This window comes from Dromiciops gliroides, chromosome 4 (genome assembly GCF_019393635.1).
Source record: "Dromiciops gliroides isolate mDroGli1 chromosome 4, mDroGli1.pri, whole genome shotgun sequence".
NCBI lineage: Eukaryota > Metazoa > Chordata > Mammalia > Microbiotheria > Microbiotheriidae > Dromiciops > Dromiciops gliroides.
The window spans coordinates 403,136,198-403,157,670 of record NC_057864.1 but is presented as its reverse complement, the minus strand read 5'-3'; the positions used below and the strand labels follow the sequence as shown (position 1 = coordinate 403,157,670).

At 38.6% G+C, this 21,473-nt stretch overlaps 2 non-coding genes across 2 annotated transcripts; both read right to left on the bottom strand.

Moving 5' to 3' along the window:
- Positions 1–8,701: 8,701 nt before the first annotated feature.
- On the bottom strand, positions 8,702–8,808 carry LOC122726953. Its single transcript, XR_006352944.1, has one exon. It is a non-coding gene; the product is annotated as a U6 spliceosomal RNA (small nuclear RNA).
- A 40-nt stretch (positions 8,809–8,848) lies between these two features.
- Positions 8,849–8,955, bottom strand: LOC122726932. Its single transcript, XR_006352923.1, has one exon. It is a non-coding gene; the product is annotated as a U6 spliceosomal RNA (small nuclear RNA).
- Between the last annotated feature and the right edge of the window lie 12,518 nt (positions 8,956–21,473).

The following is a 21,473-nucleotide window of genomic DNA, read 5'->3' as shown; positions in this document are numbered from 1 at the left end:
CACTTAACACTCACTAGCTGTGTGACCCTGGGCAAGTCACTTAACCCCAATTGCCTCACTAAAAAAAAAAGAAAAGAAAGAAAACTGAGGCAAATAGATACTAAATAATTTGCCTACTAAGCATCTGAGGGTAGAATCGAATTCAGGTCTACCTGCCTCCAGGCCCAGGACTCTCTCTACTGGCCACCTACCTGTGTCTAGAGACAAATATACAAAAGCAAAGGATACCCCTGCCCTCAAGGAGCTTGTAGTCTAATGGGGAAAGACAATACATACAGGGGACCAGTGTCCATGAAGGGGTATTTTAGTTTAGAAAGTTCTACAGGGACGTTGACTAGGACAGAGTAGATTGGTGCAGCCCTTTCCAGTAGCAATTGTAATAGTGGTTATGGCTCCAAGGCTAGAAAGTGGGAGAGGAGAGGAGAGGACACAGAAGGAAAACAGCGGGCAGCATGGTGAGGCTGATGAGAAGATAGCCTGCAAAGGAGGTAAAGTATGGCTGGAGCTGGCGGAAGTACAGTCACCAATCAGGCTTGACATGTGAATGGGGGAGGGGAAGAGGACAGGAATTCCAGACTGAAAGAGTGGAATTTTCCAGGAAAAGGTCTCTGATGGTGGCTAGTTCGGAAAGATGGCTGGAGAGTCAAATTGAAGCATGCTTCCAACCTGATTAGATGTAGTGACATGCCTGAGGCAGTCTCCAATCAGAAAAAGCAAGATTCCAAGGTAGAAGTTCCAGGGCTTGAAAGGTTTAAGATCCTATACCAGTTGGTCTCTGATAAGGGAAGGAAAGAGATGGGAAGATGGTCAGGAAATAAATAGAGGCCATAATACTTCTACTACCTATCTCATAGTGGGTTTTTTTGTTTTTTGTTTTTTGAGGGTTTTTTGTGGGGCAATGAGGGTTAAGTGACTTGCCCAGGGTCATACAGCTAGTAAGTGTCAAGTGTCTGAGGCCAGATTTGAACTCAGGTCCTCCTGAATCCAGGGCTGGTTGGTGCTTTATCCACTGCACCACCTAGCTGCCCCCCATAGTGTTTTAGTAAAGAAAAAGCTTTCTAAGTTGCTATAGACTTATCAAACATCCTTATTATTTGTTATGACAAATATTAGATCTACTAATATACCTGATCTCCTCCCTGATTCAATCCAATAAAATCCAATAAGCATTTATTAAGTACATACAAGGTGCTGGGTGCTGAAGACATGAAGGCAAAAGCAAAACAGTTCCTGTCCTCAAGAAGCTTACATTCTGAGAAGATCCAACATGTAAAACAGGTAAGAATGAAGGAGAGGGGGCAGCTAGATGGTGCAGTGACCTGCAAAAAAAAAAAGAATGAAGGAGAGGGTATTCACAACTAAAGGGATCAGGGAAAGAGGAAGTAAACAACATTTATTAATCACCTACTATGTGCCAGGCACTATGCTAATGACATTACAAATATTATTTTATTTGACCCTCACAATAACTCTGGGAGGTAGGTGCTATTATTATGCCCATTTTATAATAGAAGAGACTGAGGCAGATAAAAGTTAAGTATCTTGCTCAGGGTCACACAGTCAGGAAGTATCTAAGACTGAATTTGACCTCTGGTCTTCCTGACTTCAGGGCCACTGCTCTAGCCACCACACCACTAATCTGCCAGAAAAGGCTCCATCTAGGAGATAGCAACAGTGAATCCTTGAAGCAAGAGAGGATCCACAAAAGGAAAAGGTGAAGCAGGAGTGCATTACAGACATGAGCATCAGTGTGTGCAAAGGTACAGAGGTGGTAGATTGAGCCCTCCACTTACAGTCACCATCCTAATTCAGGCCTTTATCACCTTTCCCTTGGGCTATTGCAATAGTCTCCTGGATAGAGCACTGGCCCTGGAGTCAGGAGGACCTGAGTTCAAATTGGGCCTCAGACACTTGACACTAGCTGTGTGACCCTGGGCAAGTCACTTAACCCCAATTGCCTCACCAAAAAAAAAATTTTTTTCAAAAAAAAATAGTCTCCTCAAGTCTCTCCCCACTACAATCCAGCCTCCACATATCTGTCAAGGTAACTCTCCTAAAGTCCAAGTCTGAACTTATTAACTTCACTCTCCCACCCTGACCCCACTCAACAAACTTCAATGCTTCCCTATTGTTTTGAGGATCAAATATAAATTCCTCTGTCTAGTGTTCTAAATTATCCATAGCCTTGTCCTTTCCTACCTTACCAGTGTTCTTATAAATTATTTTCCATTATGCTTTGTATCCTGCTTGCTGTTCTGTGCTTCCTATTCAGTGATAGTTTTTTTTTTAATTTTCTTCTAAATCTCCACTTTCTTCTAAATCTCTTACTTAACCCCAATTGCCTCACCAAAAAAAAAAAAAAAGAATCGATGGGGTGTTTTTGTTTTTGCTTATTGTTTGTTTTTGTTTGGTTGGTTTTTTTGCTGGGTAATGAGGATTAAGTGACTTGCCCAGGGTCACACAGCTAGTAAGTGTCAAGTGTCTGAGGCTGGATTTGAATTCAGGTCTTCCTGAATCCAGGGCCAGTGCTTTATCCACAAGAATTGCTTTTGATCATCCAAATGGAGGTGAATTTTTTTAAAGCATTATTTTTACCTTTTGTTTATGTGTGTGTGTATACATGTATATATGTCATTTCTTCATATAACCCCCACATATAAATGAGCTCTCCCTTGTAACAAAGGAACCCCATTAAAGGCAAGGTAGCATCTTTCTTCTGAAGGTTGAAAGCTCTTCAAAGAAAACCATTCTAATTTTCTAATCAGTGAAGTGGCAATATACATGCAGACAGAAGTGGGTGAGGAAGATTTTTTTTTTCTACTTCCTCAATTCAGAGAGGCAGCCTAGTGGGTCTAGTAGAAAGATTATTTAGTCATGAGACCCATTTCTGTATGACATAGAGGAAGTCACTTCAGTCTCTGGGCCTTGGTTCCTCACCTATGGAATTTTCTCTCTCCTACCTAAGAACCTTCTTAAGCCTGGAAATGTCTCCTCCCCTCCTGCCCCTCAGTGGCGAGCTCCTTTACAGGACTGCCATTTCTGTAGGTTCTCAGGTCATCCATGTTCACTTTTCTCATATCGAATTAATGACTCTTGAGACTTTTCCACCCTAACCCACTAACCCCACTTCCCAGCCCCTTCCTCTATTAGAATATAAGCTTCTCCAAAACACTTTTGAGGAGGGATAGGGTAAAAGAAGATAGAAAATTGATTGAATATCATGGAGAGCAAATAGGATGGAGGGAAAGATAGCAATAGTAACTGGGGAAAAAAATTGAAGCAGAGGTAAGAACAAAGTAAGATGAGGATGAGGATGATGACGATGGTACTTTGCTGGGCTACCGTGAAGAAAATTCTTTGTCAGGTATAAGGTACTCTATAGATGTTGGTTATTACTGTTATTGCAATAATCAACCTCATGGGTGTTTTGTAAGGAAATCTCCCTTTAAAGTACTACATAGGGGCAGCTAAGTGGTGCAGTGGATAGAGCACCAGCCCTGGATTCAGGAGGAAAAAAAAAAAATGAGCAGGATGCTATCAGAAAAACCTGGAAAGACTTATATGAGCTGAAGCAAAGTGAAATGTACTGTATACAAAATAACAGCAATATTATAGGATGATTTGCTGCGAATGACTTATTTTTAGCAGTGCAGTGATCCAAGACAATAAAAAGAAAATGCAATTCATCTACAGAGAAAAAACTGATGGTATCTGAATACAGATGGAAGTATATTTTGTTGTTGTTGTTAGTTCCTATTTCTAAAGTTTTTTTGTCTGATATGTTTTGCACAACTGCACGTGTATAGCTTATATTGAATTGCTTGAGTTCTTAAGGGGGGTTAGGGAGGGAAGAAGAGAATTTGGAATACGAAGTTAAAAAATTGATGTTACAACTTGTTTTTACATGTAAGATGGGGAAAAATCTAAATAAACAAATAAATTTTTAAAAAAATATAAGTGTCGGGCAGCTAGGTGGCACAGTGGATAGAGCACTGGCCCTGGATTCAGGAGTACCTGAGTTCAAATCCGGCCTCAGACACTTGACACTTAATAGCTGTGTGACCCTGGGCAAGTCACTTAACCCCAATTGCCTTGCAAAAAAAAAAAAGAAAAGAAAAGAAAAAATATATAAGCTTCTCAAAGATAGGGTTTTTTTTTTAATGCATTTTTATTCCCAGAACATATCACAGTACCTGGCACTTAAATACTTTGTTTACCTATCAGAAAATGAGGAGATTCACTGAAAGGATCTTTAAAATCCCTTCCCACTCTAGATTTTTATGACTCTTTTGGCCTAGTTCTGGAGAGCTGTATGTCCTGTCTGGATTTCTGAAGAGTCACAGAGAAAAACCCAAGGTGATGATTCGTTCTATTCCTTGGCCAACAACTCTGTGAGGGAGGTGGGGGAATCACCAGGATCATCAGTTCTAGTTGTTAGCAAGGGGAACTTGGGCACAGAGAGGATAAATAAGTCAGTGACAGATCAAAGAACAGAACCCAGGGAGCCTGGCACCAGGGACAGTCAGTGTTCCCATTCAAAACCAACTCTGTTGCTCTTTATATTTCTGTCCTTTTACTCTTTGTTTACAGTCAGCTCTCTACTCTGTATGTCTTTGAGTACACACACACACACACACACACACACACACACACACACACACACACACACACACACTGATTCCAATTGACCAGAGGAGAATTCATTTCATCCTGAATGTGATGTACTTTAGAGTTTTCTTCTACTGAGTCACAAGCACCACATGACCTTTATCTTTCTGTTTTCTCTGCTATTATTAAAAAGCACACAAAGAGCTTTCTTTATTATTTAGATTTTTTTGCAGGACAATGAGCATGAAGTGACTTGCCCAGGGTTACACAGCTAGTAAGTGTCAAGTGTCTGAGGCCAGATTGGAACTCAGGTCCTCCTTAATCCAGGGCCAGTGCTTTATCTACTGCACCATCTAGCTGCCCCTATTTAGATACTTTCAATGTCCTACTTAAAGCATCATTGAAATTTACTATCGTTTCACAAGCTTATATTGTCTAAAAAGTGTTGAACTATTTCTAAGAGTACTTTACATAATTTGGGTCTTTGGTGATCCTCTATTACCCTATTTTTTAAAAATGTCATTCATTGGCACAATCCACACACTGAGCTGACCAGTCTTACAAACTAAGAAGAAGGAGGATTCAGAAAAACATGGTGGGCTTTGAGTCACAGAGCCCAAATGGAAATTTTAAGGCTTGAATCCAAGGGAAGTCTTGCTTGGGAAGTGGAAACATTTTAAACTTTAGTTCTTGCCTATGAAGTAAAAGAGTCAACTGTAGTATATCAGTCTTAAAATCCAAATATATTGAACTTTTTAAAGATAGACTTCAAAAGAAGGTCTATTGCTGTGCTACCTTGTAGGATGGCTAAGCTTAGGTTGGCCACCCACATGTTATCTGATGGTATTAGGGACAGCTAGGTGCAACAGTGGATAGAGCACTGGCCCTGAAGTTGGGAGCACTTGAATTCAAATCTCACCTCAGACACTTACTAGCTGTGTGACCTTGGGCAAGTCATTTAAACTCAATTGCCTTAAATATCTGGGGCCATCCTCAGTCTTGCCACTGGACCCAGATGGCTCTGGAGGAGAAATTGAGGCTAGTGACTTTGCACAGCCCTTCCTCACTTAAATCCATTTCAGTGCAAGTCATGACATCTGTCATGGTCCTCTTTGAGAATGAAGGACAAACAACAGTTGACAGTGTTAGTGCATTAGACTTTCAGCAACATAAACCAGCTATGGAAAATATGATAGCCTTATGTAGACTTTCAGCAACATAAACCAGCTATGGAAAATATGATAGCCTTATGTAGAATGTGAATCTTTTTTTATTGGTATATTTTGATACAGAGATTTCTGAAGATTGTTAATTTATCTGTCTTGCTGATCTATGATATTTTTCCAAAAAATTATTCTAACACCTTATCTGTTTAGAGATAAGTTTTCTAACAGCTTCAGCTATCCAGTATACAACCAAAAATCTGAAAGCAATCCTCCAAAAGGCCATTGAGCAGATAAAGTATGTGTTATAAATTCTCTGCATTCAAATTGAGGCATCTTATTTATAGGAAAAATCCCCTTATACTCCCACACAGTCCATATACTAATATTACTTGTGGAATTCTAACAAGTTTATAAATAACAAGCTTAGTTATATAGTTTATCAGTGTATAATAAATTAGAAAATAACTCCCATGTATGTAGCATTTAAAGGTTTGAAAGTGTTTTTTCTTGTAATAACCATGTGAAGGAGTTAGTATAAGTATTTTTATAATCATTCTCATTTTACAAATAAAGAAACTGAGACTCTGAAAGGTTAAGTAGTTTCCCCATATTTCCACAGATAGTAAATATATGAATCCAGACTTGAACCTTTGTGTCTCCAGAATCCAAGTCCCTTATGCTATCCATGACACTATGGTGCCTCTCTTAAATACAGAAAAATAGAGGAAGAAAGAATATATATGTGTATATATGTGTATATAGACATGTATTATATATGTGTATAATTTTTTGCATGTATATTTAAATTTTCTTTGAGTCTCAAGAAAGTAAAATGCATAATAGGCTGGGGCTATTTATTATTGGTAGCCTATCTCCAAGAAAGTAAAGAAAATACAGGAGGAACATGGTACAAAATAAAAGCACTGGATTGGGAACTGTGAAAAATGGGTTCTAGTTACAGACCTTCTAGCTGTGGGATCTTTTTTTTTTTCTCCTTGAGGGGCAATGGGGGTTAAGTGACTTGCCCAGGGTCACACAGCTAGTAAGTGTCAAGTGTCTGAGGTCTGATTTGAACTCAGGTACTCCTGAATCCAGGGACAGTGCTTTATCCACTGCCACCTAGCTGCCCCTAGCTGTGGGATTTTAATGAGTCATATAATATCTCTGGGCCTTGATAGCTTTATTTAACTTACAATATGACAGAATAGAGGCATATGTTTACTGAAGTTATTCTCCCCTCTCATGGTGGATGTCCTATAAAGATTTTAAATGAAAGAGGAATTGCTTATGATTGGTGGTAAACTAGATGCTTTTATGGTGAGCAGCATTGTCTATCATCTCCCCTGCCCTGCCATCTCTGTTCCTTCTTTAGCCTACATATTACAAAATAGTATTAGCAAAGTTCTTTAATCTAAAGTCCTTAATTTCCAAGTCCAGAGTTCTAACGATGAAACATACTACCCAACTTCTAACAGAGAGGAGATCTCATGAGGCAGAACGAGACATGTATTTCATACATAGTGTATTTGGGAATTTATTTTGATGATGTATATTTGTTGTAAGATTCTTTGGAGTAGGGGGGACATGGAATGAAAAGACAGGCAAGGATAGGAAAGGCAGGAAGGAAGGGAGGGAAGGAAAGAGGAAGGAAGGAAGGAAGGAAGGAAGGAAGGAAGGAAGGAAGGAAGGAAGGAAGGAAGGAAGGAAGGAAGGAAGGAAGGAAGGAAGGAAGGAAGGAAGGAAGGAAGGAAGGAAGGAAGGAAGGAAGGAAGGAAGGAAGGAATTACAATTAAAGGGGGGAAAAGGGTCATTGAAACATTTTTTAATCAAAGAGAAGAGAAAAAAAGGATGGCTGAAAAAGATCCCAAGACAAACAGAACAACTTTGAAAGTTACCTATCACTTTGGATGTCTGGATTTAAGAAGTTGGAGCAAGCATGGCATTTTCAACACGCCTTTGAGGAGCAAAGAATAGATTGTATTTTGACAAAGAGTTATATCAAGGAGAGTCATTGGCTCCCTCAAAATAGAGCACCTAAGCTGAGGGAAGTCACAAGAAAAGGTTGCCCTTTCCCCAGTTTCACTGCAAAATGATTATCTATTTACATCCACTATAAAGAAGCTTACTTCAGTTGGTTGGCAACATAGTTTGAAAAAAAGACTTTGAGGCAGGTTGAAGGACCTAGGTTTGAACTTTTGAGTGTTCTTCCTGGAATCCTAGAGCTCCAGAGATGGAAGGAAGCTACATGTGCCCTGATTTGCAATACCTGTATCCCTAGAGACTGCTGAGAAAGTTCCTGCTCTCCATGACATCTTTATTTCTTGGTCTGTGCTGAGATCTTGTCTTGCTCCCAACATTTATGCTTGTGCATTTGAGGGGTGGTGGGGGTGGTGGTAATATTCTAATGTGTGTATCTTCTTTGATTTGTTTGCATCTTTCTTTGATAAAGAAGCGTATTAGGTATTCATAATGGTCTTTTGCGCAACCAGTATTTGGTGGAACAGGGTTAAACTGGTTAATATAAGCTAAGGGTTACCCTCTCCATTGAGAATAATCAGGAATAGCAACTTTTGTTCTGAACCCAGACTCCTATTCCTAGACTAGAGATATTCGAGGGGTTATAGATTTAAATAAGTCAAACTGGAAACCCCTCTTGGAGATAGGAAAGGGAAGGAGAGATTGCCTAGTCTCATCAGTCTTGGATCCTATCTGCCTTTCCCAACAGCTAGGCTGCTGAGGTCCCAGCATGCCTCTCTTTCTACTTTCCCCCAAAGTGGAACAGATCTCTCAGATTATATCTATTGGTTCTACCCTCAGGTCATACCTTTATATTTCACAGTAATCAACCACATCTAATCTTACACTGCTGAACTGCTCCCTGTTGTCATCTTCTAAGTTACTTTTCTTTCTTTTCTTTTCTTTTTTTTTTTAACATGGAACGCTTCACAAATTTGCGTGTCATCCTTGCTAAGGGTCCACGCTAATCTTCTCTGTATCGTTCCAATTTTAGTATATGTGCTGCCAAAGCGAGCACCTAAGTTACTTTTCTTTCTTTTCTTTTCTTTTCTTTTTCTTTTAATATGGAACGCTTCACAAATTTGCGTGTCATCCTTGCGAAGGGTCCACGCTAATCTTCTCTGTATCGTTTCAATTTTAGTATATGTGCTGCCAAAGCGAGCACCTAAGTTACTTTTCCAGAAAACTTCCAAAGACTCCTGAGGTTCAAGGCCCTAATTCTTAATTCCAAAGATGTTTTGCTCATGTAAATGCAAATGAGTATGTAGGGGTGGAGGAGAGTAGAGAGAGGCCCAGAAATATTCCTAGCGTACATGTGTGGCCAGCAAACCTTTCCGTGTTTTAAGTCCTCCCTCCCTACATTACCATCAAAATAGATATCTTCAGAGTTCTAAGATTGTGATTTAATTTGCATTAGTTGTATTTGAAGCTATGTTCTCTTGATAAGATTTTATGAAATACTTCCTACCCCTTGCTGAGAATTAGGAAATACTCTAGGTTAATTAGCAACATATTTATAAATATTTTGCTAACCAGAAGGTGATATTTTCTGACCTTGTCCCCAAAATATGTCATTCTACCATATTTGGACCCCACAGAATCATAAGGTTTAGAGCTAGAAGTGACAAAGAGGTCATCTGAAAAGGTGACATAAAAACATAATACATAAATAAAACTTTTTTTTAATTGAGAGGAAAAAATTAATTTTTATTAATTTTTAAAAAATCAAATTAAAAAAAACAACAACAACAAGCAAAGACTGGATGACTACTCGTCCAGCATGGTGAAGAATGTATTCCGATGCAGTAATGGAGAAGATGGCTTCTAAAGCCCCTTCCAACCCTGACATTCTGTGGTAACTTCCATACCATAAGTAAAAACCAAAAGAGGACACTGAGAAAGTGGATGGGGACTTTTAAATGAGGATAAAAGAAAGGATCCTAGCAGCAAGTGCCAAGGTTAAAGGGAGAGAACTGATAAGGGAGAGGAGAAAGACAGCAATGACATATCCCCCTCAGCTGTTCATTTCTCTCCCCATAAAAGTCCTCCTGTATTTGCTTTGTATGTGCTTAGATGTATACAAACTCATCAATTAATCAATCAATTAATACTTATTGATGAATGATTGACAGCCAATTTGTCCATACAGTAGCCCTATAAAAGGGCTTCATCAGATTTTCATCCCTGTTAAGGGAGGATGGTAGCAAGAGGAGAGGGACATAGCAGCTACAGAAACTTGAGGTGCTTGGCCCTGCATAATAGATTGTGTGGGAGGGCTCTGGCAAGTCAAGGCTGGGCAGGGCCTCCTATGTGGGGACAAATCTTCTTCCCCAGTAATATATGCACCCCTCCCTAAAGCAAGGCAAGGCTAGCATTCATTCTTCTCAATTGCTTTCTCTAGTCTAACCTCAGTAAAAGGAGAATCATTGGCCATTTGATGCCTACACTTTGCTCTTGCTTTTAAATGCCAAACATCTTACATTTTAGTAGGATTATCATTTTGTCCTCCACTCAGTCATACCGACCTCTAGAAATGTATTACCTGCACCCCAAGTGTGCTCTTTGCTTCTCTTGATAAGCTAGAGCCGTACAGAGTGTAACATGAGGCAATTAGAGCAAAGCCCACAGCCACTCTCTTCAAACTGCAAAGATGAAAACTGCTCAGCTATTGCTTCGAAGTACCTGGTTGCTGTAGAGTCAGACAAGTTCAAATGGCTTAGGGAGAAGTACTCAGCTGAAATTTTGGCTCTTGTCCATTTGAGAAAAACAACTAAGACAAAAACAGGTATGCTAAAGTCAAGTCATTTCTGGTAAGGATTCTAGCCCCAGCCTGAATTAAGAGAGGGAAAGAATGATCTCTAGGGTGATAGGATGGATAGAGTTAGAGCTAGAAAGGAATTTAGATGTAATCCAATCTACCCTCCTCATTTTACAGATGGGAAAACTGAGGCGAGCAAGGTTAAATGATTTGGCAACTGAGTGCTGGACCTGAAGTCAGGATGACCTGAATTATCCAGCCTCAGATACTTACTAGGTGAGGGATCCTTGGCAGGTCATTTAATCTGTCTGCTTTGATTTCCTCATTTATAAAAGATGGGTAATAATAGCACCCATCCCCCAGGGATGTGTGAATATAAAATGAGTTATTTAGGAAGTGCTTTGCAAACCTCAAAATGCTATAGAAATGCTAGATACTTTAATTTTTATTATTGTCTAGAGTCACACATATAGTAAATGTCAGAGGGAAGATTTGAACCCACATCTTCCTGACTCTGAATGCCCTACCCTATCCATTCTATAATGGTGCTTCTCACACCGTTACTTTTCTTTTCCCCTCACTTCTCCCATCCTCTCACTCCCCAAAAAGCAAATCTAGGCTTTTAAAGGTAGATTTTCCTGAAGGACCATGTATATGACTATTTATCAGGAGACGACACTCAAAAAACCTGACATTTGTTTTTATGTTGAAATTCCAAGAAGTATCTGTGAAAACTGGAAAGCACTTGACTTATACAAAAATAATTTTACTACTCCAGCTCTGACTCAAACTAGTAACAAGGATGTGATGTCCTCAGAGATAGGTAAAATCTCTTCCATGGTTAAAAAAAAAAGTTATATACTAGGTTCCCTTGCCTCAATACCATAAGAAAATACATCGGTGTCATTTTCTTGCCAGCAGATATCAATTTAAAAAAGGCCTTGGATATAAAAGAAACTGAACTAGATCTGATATCTTGTTTAATGGGTAGTGTGGCTTAGTGGGAATGGGCCTAAACACAATTTAGGAGAATTCAGATCTGCCTCAGTCACTGAAAACTGACATCAACTTGGGCAAGTCAAACTTTTGGAGGAGTATCCTCAGCCATAAAATAAAAGCAGTAGATTGGATTAGATAATCTCTTTCAATTCTGACATTCTCTTATTCTATTTTCTATCCTAATCAGTGAGTTGCCTGCCCTTCTCCAGTATTATTTATATTGGAATATTGGGAAAGAAGACAAGTCAAGATGGTGGCATAGATGGAAAAACAGTGAAACACAGACTTCCACTCTGCCATTTGGAAAAAAAGGGGATCACCACTGAACAGCATTTATAGAGAATTCAGTAAAGCAGAGACTCTTATTTTTTTCGGTGTATGTTATAAACCCTTTCTGATAGTTAGTGATGTCTAGGGACTTCTAGAATTATTTCTTTCCAAAGATATAATCACGAATATACAAATTTATTCCTCTAACATATGGGGTGTATTACCCCTTTTACCTTGTGCCACCTCAGCCTCTGGAAAGAGAACTAGATTCATAGCTTAGCTTGGTTCCTATAGTGTAAATACATGTACATACACACATATATACATCTGTGTATGTGTGTTTGTATTAAAAAGTTCACAAGGGGGCAACTAGGTGGCGCAGTGGATAGAGCACCGGCCCTGGATTCAGGAGGACCTGGGTTCAAATCTGGCCTCAGACACTTAACACTTACTAGCTGTGTGACCCTGGGCAAGTCACTTGACCCCAATTGCCCAGCAAAAAAAAAAAAAAAAGTTCACACATTATGCCCTAAAGGGCTATCAAAGTGTGTATACCCTTTGATCCAGCAATACCACTGCTAGGTTTATATCCCAAAGACATTCCCTCAAAAGAGAAAAAGACCTATTTGTACAAAAATATTTATAGCAGCTCTTTTTGTGGTGGCTAAGAATTGGAAATCAATTCCTTTGATTCCCATCAATAGGGGAATGGCTAAACAAGTTGTGGTATATGATTTTGATAGAATATTATTGTGCTATAAGAAATGACAAAGAGGATGATTTCAGAAAGTCCTGTAAAGACTTGTATGAACTGATGTATAGTGAAGTGAGCAGAACCAAGAGAACATTGTGTACAGTGACAGCACTATTGTTTGATGAGGAACTGTGAATGATTTAGCTATTCTCAGCAATACAACGATCTAAGACAATCCCAAGGGGCAACTAGGTGATGTAGTGGATAGAGCACTGGCCCTGGAGTCAGGAGTACCTGAGTTCAAATCTGGCCTCAGACACTTAACACTTACTAGCTGGGTGACCCTGGGCAAGTCACTTAACCCCAATTGCCTCACTAAAAACAAACAAATAAACAAACAAAAAGACAATCCCAAAGGACTAATGATGAAGAGTACTATCCACCTCCAAAGAAAGAACTGATATTGATTGAACACAGACTGAAGCATGCTATTTTTCACTTTCATTTTTTTCCATTTATTCAAGTTTTCTTATACAAAATGACCAATATGGTAATGTTTTACATAATTGCACACATATAACCTATATCTGATTGTTTACTGCCTCATGGAGGGGGCAGGGAAGGGAGAAAAGGAAATATAGAATTTGGAACTCAAAATTTTAAATAAAAATGTTTATTATTATTATTATTTTTAAAGTTCACAGCTTCCAAGTTAAGAACCCTTGCTCTAGAGATTAGGACATACATCTAGATTAGATTTAGAATTTCAAAATCTTAGGGTTGGAAGGGAAATCCAATTTCATCCAGTCCATTCCGTACCTGAACAGTAATCTCCTCTACAATATCTTTGACAAGTATCCATCCACCTTCAGCTAAAGAACAGCTAAGAAAACAGTTTGACCTGGTGGACTTGGCCCAGACTTGGAGTCTGGACTATCTAGGCTTAAATACCTCCTAGACACATCTCAGTTCTGTGATATTGTAGAAGAAAAATAACTTCTCTTAACTTCAGTTTCTTCAATGAAATGAAAGTGTTGGATTTGATGTCATCTCACTTCCTTTCTAAATCTACTTTTTTTTTTTTTTAGTGAGGCAATTGGGGTTAAGTGACTTGCCCAGGGTCACACAGCTAGTAAGTGGTAAGTGTCTGAGGCCGGATTTGAACTCAGGTACTCCTGACTCCAAGGCCGGTGCTCTATCTACTGTGCCACCTAGCCGCCCCCTCCTTTCTAAATCTAAATCTAGGATCCTGTGAAGTTAGGAATTTCAGTGAGGCAGCCTAGCTAGCCTTAGACTTTGAATGACATAAATAAATTTGTATCATTCTGTTATACTTTTCACTTTGGTCTTGATCTGTGATCTAAATGTGGTTTAGTAGAAAGAGTCGGGGATTTGGAGCTAGAAGTTGATGTTTTTGTCACTCAGTTTTCAGTCGTCTTTGACTCTTCATGACCCCATTTAGCATTTTCCTGGGAAAGATACTGGGGTGGTTTGCCATTTCCTTCTCCAACTCATTTTTTTTTTTTGTGAAGCAATTGGGGTTAAGTGACTTGCCCAGAGTCACACAGCTAGTAAGTGTTAAGTGTCTGAGGCCGGATTTGAACTCAGGTCCTCCTGAATCCAGGACCGGTGCTCTACCCACTGCGCCACCTAGCTGCCCCTCTCCAACTCATTTTACAGAGCAAGAAACTGAGGTAAACAGGCTTAAGTAACTTACCCACAGTCACAGTCAGTAAGTGTCTGAGGCTGGATTTGAATTCAGGTCTTCCTGATGCCAGGCATGGTGCTTTATCACTAAGTCACTTAGCTGCCCTGGAATGAGATTTCCTAGGTTCAAATTCTGGCATGGTAGAGAGAAAACTAGACTTGGAATCAAAAGACTATGGTTGGAATCTCAACTCTACCACGTGTTACCTGTGTTACTTTGGGCAAGTCACTTAACCTCTATATGTCTCAATTTATGAAGAGGATGAATGCTAAGGTTCCTTTCAGTTCTAGGTCCAGATGCTATCATCTTTTATCTAAAGTATAATGCAAGAATTGTGATAGCTTTGAAGAATCAGGGATAGGTATTGATAATCTCTATCTTAAAAATTCTATGTTTCATAAGAAAATAAACATTTTTTATAACTCAGGAATCTATGCAAGTGATTTTAATTGTCCTATTAGAATCATTGTAAGAAGCATGTGAATTGCATTTCTTATCCAAGGCCAAGTCTTTTCTACTAGTGTGCAAAATTCATCACCTTGGGGATTAGTGGTAATACTTCCATTATTTCACCCCTTTTAAATGGATGATTTTTATTTTCATATCAAATTTATTTCTGAATATATCCCTTCTCCTCACCTACCAAACCTTCTCTAATAACAAAGGAAGAGAAAGAAAAAAAGCCCCAGTTCAGTAAAAACAAATAATACATCTTACCTCTACTTCAATAGAATGTAAGCTGTTTAAGAATAGAGATTATTTCATTCATTCTTTATATTTGTATCCTCAGTACCTAGCCCATAGTTGGTTGATTGATTTGTTAATGCAATTCTGTATTTCACATGCCCATAGTCCACCACAGCAATGACGGTGGGAAGGTGTACTCTTCTCTGGGACCAAGCTTGCTCATTATAATTCCACAAAGTTTAGTTCCATTTAATTGTTCTTTCTGTTTACATTGTTGCTATCATTTGTTTTTCTGGTCCTGCTTACTTCACTCTGTATCGTTTTATATATGCCTTCCCGTGTTTCTCTGAATTTGTTATATTCATTTCAGTAATATCCATGACATCCATGTACCACAGTTTATTTAGACATTTCCCTGTCTATTTTATTTCTAGTTCTTTGCTATCACAAAAAGTGCTCCTATAAACAATTTCATGGTTTTTGGACTTTTCTTTCCTTCTCTCTTTGGTCTCCTTGGGGTATATGTTTATCATGCCACAATGTTGCTGTTCCTTCAACATTCAATTTTTTAATTGAATTCAATTTTTTAAGTGAAATCAGTTACTTTTTTTGCGACTCTAGATAATTTATTCACTTTTTAGCCTAATTCCAAATGACTTTCCAGAATCTAGGGACACATTCACATTTTTTACAACCTTCTATTAATGTGCCAGTCTTTCCAGAAGCTCTGTTAGAATAAACTTTGATCATCTAGTAGGTATAAGATGCATTCTCAATGTTGTTTTAATCTGCATCCTAATCATTAGTAATTTGAAACAATCTTTCATCAAAGTTTGCAATCCTTTTGAGAACTTATCTACGGAGGAACAACCTTTGACTGTTTGACCACTTATCTAATGGGACGCTAGCTCTTGATCTTACATGTTTATATTCTCTGCATATTTTGGATACCTCTGAGATATTTGATGCACAAGGTTTTCCCCAATTTCTTTCCTCATCCTCCTCATTAAATGAGATAATGTGATAACAATAACTTATTTGTGCAAAGCTTTTCAATTTAATCCAATCTAAAGGTTCTAGTTTGTTTTTTGGAGGGTTCTATCCCTCCTTTGGTTTAGAATTATTCTTCTTGCTACAGATGTGAGTTACCCATTGGCATTACTTCCATGGTCACAATGACAACAAGTAAACTAACAAAAAAGTAGGAATAAACACCTGTAAAAATTTGCAATTATTTAAAGAGAGTGTAGACATGACCTCTGGATAATATAAATATAAATGGCTGACTAAGTTTTCTAGCCATAATGTTATTTGGGTATAGCAAGCAAGGATGAACTCTGTTATCAAAATGTCAAGTTTAATGTTCTTTGGAATGGATTTTGCTCAAGGCAGACTCTGTCATTTGGTCTGTGGAGGCATCACACTGTGTAAATTCCACTTCAACTCTCACCATCATTTTTATTTTTGGTACAGTGAAAAGCCAAGTCACCTACTATTTTTCACTGAGATATAAACCTGTTAAAAAGATAAATCCTGATCACAGGTGAAACTTATGGATTTGTTACTAAAAGTCAGAGATGTTTTCTGACCAAGAAATCAAACCACATAATTCTTTCTTCCAATCCCTAAGCTGCTAATATCTAATTACATTGACTTTTCAAAATGGGAAGAATACCTTCTAACAGTCAACTCTGGTGATGAGAAGCTAATGAAAGAAAGGTTTAATCAGAAAATTATTTAAATATGTTCTCTGTTTTTAACTTGCTTACTCCTCCAAGTATCTCTATATACTTTGCTCATGCATTTTCTTAAATGATAGAAAAATTATAATCAATACAATTATTCTTGAACTTTTTAATCTTTTAAAATTATACTTTTGCTTTATCCTAGAGGGGTCATATTTGGAAGCACATGAACAAGAATCAAGAAATCTCTGCCCTGGTTAAGCCTCTTACATCTGTCATTTGTTTTGTTTCGTTTTGTTTTTTAATCTGTGAAAATACTTTTGTAAATTTGTTGATCATTTTCCACTCAAAACTGATTTTCACTCGCTTCTCAAAAGAAGTTGCCATTTTTTATAGAGTATTTTCTTGCATGTCAGTAGACATACATATTTTCTATTCATAACCATCCTATACAAGCTTCTAGAGATAATTCAAATTTCTTTGTTATATTAGAATGTTGTTATATTGAATACTTGTAGAAATAAATTAGTCATTGACCGGGGCATGGGAATTTTTTTGCCTACAAGAAAGAGTTTCATCATAATATAATCTGACTTCTAATTATCTAGTTGCTTTTTCTCTAAATTCAGTGTCTGGCCAGAGAATGGGATTAATATGAATGCTGGAGAAAGAAAAAAAGTGGTCCTGGGAACAGGTGATTTGAATGAAAACCGTGCCTTTAGTTAGGGGAAGAGGAAGAAAAATCAAGACTCTTTTGATTAAAGGGATTTTGTTGCCCACCCTTAAATTTACTTTATTTCATTCCTGATGTATAGAGGAACAGATCTGCCTATCCTCCAGGAGTCTTAGTGGATAGACTCAAAAATTCCTCTCTGAGTATTTGTTTTGGGAGAGGAACAATCCTTTCTCTTTGATGAAAGTAATTATGAAAAGCACAATTATTTTTAGAACATTCTTGGGGGGGGGGCAATAAGGGTTAAGTGACTTGTCCAGGGTCACACACCTAGTAAGTGTCAAATGTTTGAAGCTGGATTTGAACTCAGGTCCTCCTGAATCCAGGGCCGGTGCTTTATCCACTGCGCCACCTAGCTGCCCCAAAGCAAAATTATTTTTAAAAATCATCATGACCACAAGGCTTTTGCTTCCCTTGAATAAATTATCAGTGTCTACATCTATACTTACTACTCTGACACCTCCTATCCCTAGCATAAAAAGCTTCATTCAGGTCATGGGTTGCCAACCTTCTCTGTCTCTGTATCCCTTGGCTTTTCAGTAAATCTTTTCATGTTTCTTATTCAATATGAAAGGACATAATTTCTAGAGTTGAACATGCACATTCATATAAGCAATAAAACAAAGAGACTAAAAGATTTTTCATCTCTAAGGACACCCCCAAAATTTCACAGCTCCATTAACTGAAAATCAATTTCGAATTTCTGGAATAGTTCAGTATTAATAATATGTTGGGTGTTCAGTCCTTTTTCAATCATGTCCTACTCTTCATCGACCCCATTTGAGGTTTTCTTGTCAAAGGTGCTGAAGAGGATTGCCATTTCCTTCTTCAACTCATTTTACAGAAGAGGAAATGGGAAACAGGGTTAAGTGACTTGCCCAGGGTCACCCAGCTAGTAAGTGTCTGAGGCTAGGTTTGAACTCACGAAGATGAGTTTTCCTGACTCCAGATCCTGCACTCTCTCCATTATAATACCTAGCTGCCCTAGAGAATAGTATAGGTTTTACCAAATATTCCCTAGACCCCCTTGATAAATTCCTCATACCTCCTTAAGGTATTAAAATCACCTGTTTCCACATGTACCCTAGTTTTGGAACCCCTTTTCTTTTTTAAGATAGTAAATATATGTTCACAAGCAATACATTCAGAGTTTCCCCACAGATGGATTCCTATGAAAACTAAAAATGAGTAGAAAAGGAAAGCACCTATATTGAATTTCTGGTAGACCACAGAAATACTGATGCAGGAGAGAAATGCAGGGGCAAGACTAACATGCCATTGACTCCATCATTGCATATTAATAATAGATAACACTTAAGGTCTATGAAGTACTTTGCATATGTTGTCTTATTGGCTCTCACAATAACTCTGAAGCACAAGTTATTATCTCCATTTTACAGATGAGGAAAATAAGGCTGAAAGAGATTAAGTGACTTGCTACATAGTTAATAAATATTTGAGGATTTGAACTAACTTCCTGATTCTATTCAGGACAGAACCAAGTTAATATAAGAGAACACTAATGGCAATAATAAAAATAGGAACAATTAGCTAGAATTTATATAGCAGTTTTATCTTTTCAAAATGTTGGCTACACATCTCATTGGATTCTCACAAAAAACAAACAAACATTGTTTGGTAAATGCCATGAGTATTATTCTCCTTATTGATTATAGATAAGGAAGCTGAGGAAGGGGGAGGTTAGGTCATTTGCTCAGGTGGCACAGACACTAAGGCAGCCTTGGAACATAGGGCCTCCCTGCCTCCTAAGTCCATCATCTAGTCACTCTAAGTGTTCTCCCCTTTATCAATGTAATTTTTTGATTCCACACTGACCAATGAGGCTTTAAACATCTGCTAAGAACAAATGGCTTTGCCAGCCTCCTGCCTAGCTCTTGAATTTCAGATACCCCATGTATTCTTTGCCTGGGCACAGCTTCTTCTTTATTCTTTCAGATCAAGACTTAGACAATAGCCTTTTTTGACCCAGGAGGATTCTTTCCTTTAGGTCCTGTTAATTGGTCCCTTTTCCCCAGCACTCCCTGTTCCCATCCTCTCCCTAGGAGTCACTGAATCAGGCTCCCTCATTACTCTACTGCACTGATGGTGTTGCCACGGCCCTGTACAACTACTGTCTGAACTTTTTAGGACCTTCTTTGATTTCTTTTAAGTCCTGGGATAAGTCAGTGCTAGAGCTAGAACAAGGACTTTGTGCGATACGGGCAAGATTTGAAAAGTAGGTCCCTAGCATTTGACAATTATCCTCCCATGTGCTACTGTCCACTGGAGGTTTTGAATCTTTGTTATAGTGTACACTACTTGCTTTAATATAAAATAAACACATACATGCTAAGATGAAGAGAATTTGGAGCCATTAAAACATGTTTGTTTGTTGTTGTTGGGGGTTTTTTTGGTGAGGCAATTGGGGTTAAGTGACTTGCCCAGGGTCACACAGCTATTAAGTGTCGTGTCTGAGGCTGGATTTGAACTCAGGTCCTCCTGAATCCAGGGCCGGTGCTTTATCCACTGTACTACCTAGCTGCCCCCATAAGTATTTCTTCAGTATTCAATATGTGTAAGTAACTGTGTGAATACCAAAAACATGATCCCTGCCATCAAGGAACTTAATTTCTAATGGGGAAGTAGCATGCAAATAACTATGTGCATATAAGATATATACGGTGTAACTGCTCCTCTCTTTCCAGAGGTTTTTCCTCCTTGTCTAGAATGTTCTCTGTCCTAACCTATTAAAATCCCTGATTCATTTCAAAGCTTAGCTCAAGTGTCAACATGAAGCCATTCCTAATGCCCCTAGCTTTTAGAGCTTCCCCCTGTTCCCATCCCTCTACCCAAATCACACTATACTTTCTTTTTTTTATACTTATTTTCTATATAATTTGTAAGTACTTGTATGTGTACATGTGGATTCCCCCCTATAGTATATAAGCTCATTGAGGGCAGGGACTGTTTCATTTTTGCCTTTGTATAGGATGTAAGCTCTATGAGAGCTGAGATTGTTGAATGTTTGGTCTTTGTGCATGCCTTACTACATTGTTGATTGTTTTATCAATTCTCCATTACCTAGCATAGTGCCTGCCAAAGGGTAGATCATTTTTTTTAAAGTTTGTTAATTAATTGACAATTGCGGGGGCGGGGAGGGGGGGGAGTAGCAAAGTAGGATAAAAGTAATAAGTGACAGCAACTTCATTATGCCCCTTTCTAATCTATTGGTTATTCCCTTGTAAAGTTAACCCCTCAAAATCACAGGACCATAGAAGGAAACTTAGAAGATACTCGGTCCAACTCATATTAGAATCTCTTTTACAGACTATTAGACAAGTAGTCTTCCAGCTTGCCCTTGAAGACTTATGATGGGGGGGGGGGTAGCTAGGTGGCACAGTAGATAGAGCACTGGCCCAGGAGTCAGGAAAAGCTGAGTTCATATCTGGCCTCAGACACTTGACACTTACTAGCTGTGTGACCTTGGGCAAGTCACTTAACCCCAATTGCCTCACCAAAAAAAAAAAAAAAGGCATGATGAAGGGGAATCCATTACCTCCTATTATAGACCATTCACTTTTGGATAGCTCTATCTGTTATGAAGTTGTCATTTGTACTAAGTGAAACTTTGTCTCTTTGCAATGGATATTGCTCCAGGATCGAGAAGAATAAACCTAAATCTTCTTTCCTAGTAATATTGAGGGGACTTGCAACTTGGTGGGGGCGGGGGGGGGGGAGGTGTTGCTCACCCAAAGAATTGGATGCTCATAGCAAATCTTGTACAATAAAAAGATGTATTAGGAGAGAGGAATATATGGCCGGGAGACAGTGTCACTGTGGAGATTGTCTCACTTGATAAGAGAAGAGCTTGTCACTTTGTATATTTACAAAGTTGTCAAAACAACTAGGAGGGGAAACTGAGAAGGAGTGCCTAGAGTATGAATAGCACCCATCCATATCAGTATATCCTTGTTGAACTGGGTTGTGCTTGGTCACACCACATTCCTGAGGTGGGAAGCAGAGCTGTTTTTCCCTTGGGGAAGTATAAGGATTCCTTTTCCTTGGGGGTTTAGGGTCTTTGGGTTTCTTGGGATCCTGAGTCTTATGACATTGACAGCTCTTAAAACACTTGCAGACAGCTGTCACATC